The sequence below is a fragment of the Oncorhynchus masou genome, chromosome 32, assembly GCF_036934945.1.
Source record: "Oncorhynchus masou masou isolate Uvic2021 chromosome 32, UVic_Omas_1.1, whole genome shotgun sequence".
Lineage (NCBI taxonomy): Eukaryota > Metazoa > Chordata > Actinopteri > Salmoniformes > Salmonidae > Oncorhynchus > Oncorhynchus masou.
In genome coordinates, this window is record NC_088243.1 from 75,001 (window position 1) to 82,500 (window position 7,500).

Genomic DNA, 7,500 nt, shown 5'->3' on the forward strand with positions numbered 1-7,500 from the left:
TTCTAGATAGCATTTAAAAGGAAACACTTTTGAAGTTTGTGGAAATGTAGGAGAATCTTTTTTTATTTTTTATTTCACCTTTTATTTAACCAGGTAGGCAAGTCGAGAACAAGTTCTCATTTACAATTGCGACCTGGCCAAGATAAAGCAAAGCAGTTTGACACATACAACGACACAGAGTTACACATGGAGTACAACAAACAAAGGAGCAAAATAAATAAATAAAAAATATAACTCACTCGATCTGGTAAAAGATAATACAAAGAAAAAAACAACCGTTCTTTTGTATTTTTTATGGACCATCATTTATGTTGGACCATCATCTTTAAAATGCAAGAGAAAGGCCATAATGTATTATTCCAGCCCAGGTGCAATTTAGATTTTGGCCACTAGATGGTAGCATAGTATGTGCAAAGTTTTAGACTGATCCAATGAACCATTGCATTTCTGTTCAAAAGGTTATATCAAAACTGCCCAAATGTGCCTAATTTGTTTATTAATAACTTTTAATGTTCATAATTGTGCACTCTCCTCAAACAATAGCATGGTATTATTTCACTGTAATAGCAACTGTAAATTGGACAGTGCAGTTAGATTAACAAGAATTTAAGCTTTCTGCCAAATATCAGACATGTCTATGTCCTGGGAAATGTTCTTGTTACTTACAACCTCATGCTAATCACATTAGCCTACGTTAGCTCAGCCGTCCCGTGGAAGAGACACCGTTCCAGAAGAAGTTTTAAAAACTATTTTTTTTAAATAGTAGCAGCCAGCCAGTCAGCCAGTCAGTCAGCCAGTCAGTCAGCCAGTCAGTCAGTCAGCCAGTCAGTCAGCCAGTCAGTCAGCCAGTCAGCCGGTCAGCCGGCCAGCCAGTCATCCAGTCAGTCAGCCAGTCATCCAGTCAGTCAGCCAGTCATCCAGTCAGTCAGCCAGTCATCCAGTCAGTCAGCCAGTCATCCAGCCAGTCAGCCAGTCAGTCGGCCAGCCAGTCAGCTAGTCAGCCAGTCAGTCGGCCAGCCAGCCAGCCAGTCAGCCAGTCAGTCAGCCAGTCATCCAGTCAGTCAGCCAGTCAGTCAGTCACAAGCGTGTGTGTGTCTGTGTGTCTGTGTGTGTGTGTCTGTGTGTGAGAGTCTGTGTGTGAGAGTCTGTGTGTGAGAGTCTGTGTGTGTGAGAGTCTGTGTGTGTGAGAGTCTGTGTGTGTGTGAGAGTCTGTGTGTGTGAGAGTCTGTGTGTGTGTGAGTCTGTGTGTGTGTGAGAGTCTGGGTGAGAGTCTGTGTGTATGTATTATTTGTGACGTGACATGCCTTCCTCTCTTCCAGCTGAGGACTGTCAGCTGCTCTCTCAGATCCCTAAAGTACGCTGCCTGAGGAACGGACGTCGAGAGGGTGAGTTGTGTGTGTCTGCCTGCTGCACATAGACTGGGGTGGTATACAGTATACTGGGGTGGTATACTGGGGTGGTATACTGGGGTGGTATACAGTATACTGGGGTGGTATACTGGGGTGGTATACAGTATACTGGGGTGGTATACTGGGGTGGTATACAGTATACTGGAGTGGTATACTGGAGTGGTATACTGGGGTGGTATACTGGGGTGGTATACAGTATACTGGGGTGGTATACAGTATACTGGGGTGGTATACAGTATACTGGGGTGGTATACTGGGGTGGTATACAGTATACTGGGGTGGTATATAGTATACTGGGGTGGTATACAGTATACTGGGGTGGTATACAGTATACTGGGGTGGTATACAGTATACTGGGGTGGTATACTGGGGTGGTATACAGTATACTGGGGTGGTATATAGTATACTGAGGTGGTATACAGTATACTGGGGTGGTATATAGTATACTGGGGTGGTATACAGTATACTGGGGTGGTATACAGTATACTGAGGTGGTATACAGTATACTGGGGTGGTATATAGTATACTGAGGTGGTATACAGTATACTGGGGTGGTATATAGTATACTGGGGTGGTATACAGTATACTGGGGTGGTATACAGTATACTGAGGTGGTATACAGTATACTGGGGTGGTATATAGTATACTGGGGTGGTATACAGTATACTGGGGTGGTATACAGTATACTGGGGTGGTATACAGTATACTGGGGTGGTATACAGTATACTGGGGTGGTATACAGTATACTGGGGTGGTATACTGGGGTGGTATACAGTATACTGGGGTGGTATATAGTATACTGAGGTGGTATACAGTATACTGGGGTGGTATATAGTATACTGGGGTGGTATACAGTATACTGGGGTGGTATACAGTATACTGGGGTGGTATACAGTATACTGGGGTAGTATACTGGGGTGGTATACTGGGGTGGTATACAGTATACTGGGGTGGTATACTGGGGTGGTATACAGTATCCTGGGGTGGTATACAGTATACTGGGGTGGTATACAGTATACTGGGGTGGTATACAGCATACTGGGGTGGTATACTGGGGTGGTATACAGTATACTGGGGTGGTATACAGTATACTGGGGTGGTATACAGTATACTGGGGTGGTATACTGGGGTGGTATACAGTATACTGGGGTGGTATACTGGGGTGGTATACAGTATACTGGGGTGGTATACTGGGGTGGTATACTGGGGTGGTATACAGTATACTGGGGTGGTATACAGTATACTGGGGTGGTATACTGGGGTGGTATACAGTATACTGGGATGGTATACTGGGGTGGTATACAGTATACTGGGGTGGTATACAGTATACTGGGATGGTATACAGTATACTGGGGTGGTATACAGTATACTGGGGTGGTATACAGTATACTGGGGTGGTATACAGTATACTGGGGTGGTATACTGGGGTGGTATACTGGGGTGGTATACTGGGGTGGTATACAGTATACTCGGGTGGTATACTGGGGTGGTATACAGTATACTGGGGTGGTATACAGTATACTGGGGTGGTATACTGGGGTGGTATACAGTATACTGGGGTGGTATACAGTATACTGGGGTGGTATACTGGGGTGGTATACAGTATACTGGGGTGGTATACTGGGGTGGTATACAGTATACTGGGGTGGTATACTGGGGTGGTATACTGGGATGGTATACAGTATACTGGGGTGGTATACAGTATACTGGGGTGGTATACAGTATACTGGGGTGGTATACAGTATACTGGGGTGGTATACTGGGGTGGTATACAGTATACTGGGGTGGTATACAGTATACTGGGGTGGTATACAGTATACTGGGGTGGTATACTGGGGTGGTATACAGTATACTGGGGTGGTATACTGAGGTGGTATACAGTATACTGGGGTGGTATACAGTATACTGGGGTGGTATACAGTATACTGGGGTGGTATACTGGGGTGGTATACAGTATACTGGGGTGGTATACAGTATACTGGGGTGGTATACAGTATACTGGGGTGGTATACTGGGGTGGTATACAGTATACTGGGGTGGTATACAGTATACTGGGGTGGTATACTGAGGTGGTATACAGTATACTGGGGTGGTATACAGTATACTGGGGTGGTATACAGTATACTGGGGTGGTATACTGTATACTGGGGTGGTATACAGTATACTGGGGTGGTATACAGTATACTGGGGTGGTATACTGGGCGGTATACAGTATACTGGGGTGGTATACAGTATACTGGGGTGGTATACAGTATACTGGGGTGGTATACTGGGGTGGTATACAGTATACTGGGGTGGTATACAGTATACTGGGGTGGTATACTGAGGTGGTATACAGTATACTGGGGTGGTATACAGTATACTGGGGTGGTATACAGTATACTGGGGTGGTATACTGTATACTGGGGTGGTATACAGTATACTGGGGTGGTATACAGTATACTGGGGTGGTATACTGGGGTGGTATACAGTATACTGGGGTGGTATACTGGGGTGGTATACAGTATACTGGGGTGGTATACAGTATACTGGGGTGGTATATACTGGGGTGGTATACAGTATACTGGGGTGGTATACAGTATACTGGGTGGTATACAGTATACTGGGGTGGTATACTGGGGTGGCATACAGTATACTGGGGTGGTATACTGGGGTGGTATACAGTATACTGGGGTGGCATACTGGGGTGGTATACAGTATACTGGGGTGGTATACTGGGGTGGTATACAGTATACTGGGGTGGTATACAGTATACTGGGATGGTATACTGGGGTGGTATACAGTATACTGGGGTGGTATACAGTATACTGGGGTGGTATACAGTATACTGGGGTGGTATACAGTATACTGGGGTGGTTATACTGGGGTGGTATACTGGGGTGGTATACAGTATACTGGGGTGGTATACAGTATACTGGGGTGGTATACAGTATACTGGGGTGGTATACAGTATACTGGGGTGGTATACTGGGATGGTATACAGTATACTGGGGTGGTATACTGGGGTGGTATACTGGGATGGTATACAGTATACTGGGGTGGTATCCTGGGGTGGTATACAGTATACTGGGGTGGTATACTGGGGTGGTATACAGTATACTGGGGTGGTATACTGGGGTGGTATACAGTATACTGGGGTGGTATCCTGGGGTGGTATACAGTATACTGGGGTGGTATACTGGGGTGGTATACAGTATACTGGGGTGGTATACTGGGGTGGTATACAGTATACTGGGGTGGTATACAGTATACTGGGGTGGTATACAGTATACTGGGGTGGTATACAGTATACTGGGGTGGTATACAGTATCCTGGGGTGGTATACAGTATACTGGGGTGGTATACTGGGGTGGTATATAGTATACTGGGGTGGTATACAGTATCCTGGGGTGGTATACTGAGGTGGTATACAGTATACTGGGGTGGTATACAGTATACTGGGGTGGTATACAGTATACTGGGGTGGTATACAGTATACTGGGGTGGTATACAGTATACTGGGGTGGTATACAGTATACTGGGGTGGTATACAGTATACTGGGGTGGTATACTGGGGTGGTATACAGTATACTGGGGTGGTATACTGGGGTGGTATACAGTATACTGGGGTGGTATCCTGGGGTGGTATACAGTATACTGGGGTGGTATACTGGGGTGGTATACAGTATACTGGGGTGGTATACTGGGGTGGTATACAGTATACTGGGGTGGTATACAGTATACTGGGGTGGTATACAGTATACTGGGGTGGTATACAGTATACTGGGGTGGTATACAGTATCCTGGGGTGGTATACAGTATCCTGGGGTGGTATACAGTATACTGGGGTGGTATACTGGGGTGGTATATAGTATACTGGGGTGGTATACAGTATCCTGGGGTGGTATACAGTATCCTGGGGTGGTATACAGTATCCTGGGGTGGTATACAGTATCCTGGGGTGGTATACAGTATACTGGGGTGGTATATAGTATACTGGGGTGGTATACAGTATACTGGGGTGGTATACTGGGGTGGTATATAGTATACTGGGGTGGTATATAGTATACTGGGGTGGTATATAGTATACTGGGGTGGTATATAGTATCCTGGGGTGGTATACAGTATCCTGGGGTGGTATACAGTATCCTGGGGTGGTATACAGTATCCTGGGGTGGTATACAGTATACTGGGGTGGTATACAGTATACTGGGGTGGTATATAGTATACTGGGGTGGTATACACTATACTGGGGTGGTATACTGGGGTGGTATATAGTATACTGGGGTGGTATATAGTATACTGGGGTGGTATACTGGGGTGGTATACAGTATACTGGAGTATTTGGTTTTTCAGAACCGTCAATATGTCAAAACTATTTCTTTGAAGTTTTTCCAATAAATTGGAATATTTGTAGCTACTTTTTAAGTACCTGCAGTCAACTTGTGCAATACGTTTCGCGTAGTTCCCCAGAACAGTTGAGCCAGTCACGTGTGTGTTTGTAAATAGCTCAACGGTAGAAAGCTGAGCTGGTGAGCCCATAGAGTTCTGTATCTGTTGGAGAGCCCATAGTTCTGTATCTATTGGAGAGCCCATAGAGTTCTGTATCTGTTGGAGAGTCCATAGAGTTGTGTATCTATTGGAGAGCCCATAGAGCTCTGTATCTGTTGGAGAGTTCTGTATCTGTTGGAGAGCCCATAGAGTTCTGTATCTGTTGGAGAGTCCATAGAGTTCTGTATCTGTTGGAGAGCCCATAGAGTTCTGTATCTGTTGGAGAGCCCATAGAGTTATGTATCTATTGGAGAGTCCATAGAGCTCTGTATCTGTTGGAGAGTTCTGTATCTGTTGGAGAGCCCATAGAGTTCTGTATCTATTGGAGAGCCCATAGAGTTCTGTATCTATTGGAGAGCCCATAGACCTCTGTATCTGTTGGAGAGCCCTTAGAGTTCTGTATCTATTGGAGAGCCCATAGAGCTCTGTATCTATTGGAGAGCCCATAGAGCTCTGTATCTATTGGAGAGCCCATAGAGTTTTGTATCTATTGGGAGAGTCCATAGAGTTCTGTATCTATTGGAGAGCCCATAGAGTTCTGTATCTATTGGAGAGCCCATAGAGTTCTGTATCTGTTGGAGAGCCCTTAGAGTTCTGTATCTGTTGGAGAGCCCATAGAGTTCTGTATCTGTTGGAGAGTTTATAGAGTTCTGTATCTGTTGGAGATCTTTAATAAATTAATAACATAATTTGTGTTTGTGGAATCTGATTATGGAACCCGACTCAAAGGAAGATCGAAGAAGTAAATATGTTTTTGGTGACGAGGGAGACTTAAGTGAATTAACAAAGTTTTTTGGTGACATTCAGCTTTGAAATCAGCATATTTAGAGTGCTGGTTTGCATAACAAACAGAGTACGAGGTTAATGAATTCAGACGTAAACTAGCAAGGAAAGTTAGCCTACAATTAGAGCTGGAAGCTACAGGTTTAGTCTCTATCTGTCTGCTCTGCCATTGTGTAGGTCTGTCTAGTTAGCTACAGAGCCATTCATTTAGTGAGTTCGGACAACTTTTAGAATTTTATATGTTGTGCTGAAAATTCAGTTACATAACATGTGTTTAAATATTCCCCATGTAATGTTATTGGGAGCTAACATGGCTGCCATAGAATGTTGTAACAAAGATTTGTACAACTAAGATAGACCACATCCTGTCGTTGCCAATGGGAACAAATTAGTCATTGTGGGCATAACAAGCAAGGAAGGAGCTCGCGAGATCCTATTGGCGTGTACTAGCATGTATTTCCGTTAAGGAACGCCTCCTCTGACCTAATTATTGGCACCACGGAGCTAGGACCTAATTATTGGCACCACGGAGCTAGGACCTAATTATTGGCACCACGGAGCTAGGACCTAATTATTGGCACCACGGAACTAGGACCTAATTATTGGCACCACAGAGCTAGGACCTAATTATTGGCACCACGGAACTAGGACCTAATTATTGGCACCACGGAACTAGGACCTAATTATTGGTCAATCACCACCTTCCGGAGACACCTGAAACCCCACCTCTTCAAGGAATACCTAGGATAGGATAAGTAATCCTTCTCACCCCCCCCCC

At 44.9% G+C, this 7,500-nt stretch overlaps 1 pseudogene; it reads left to right on the forward strand.

The window, feature by feature from the left end:
- The window catches only part of LOC135525435 (polypeptide N-acetylgalactosaminyltransferase 16-like), an 81,028-nt pseudogene that overhangs the window by 25,722 nt on the left and 47,806 nt on the right, over window positions 1-7,500 (forward strand).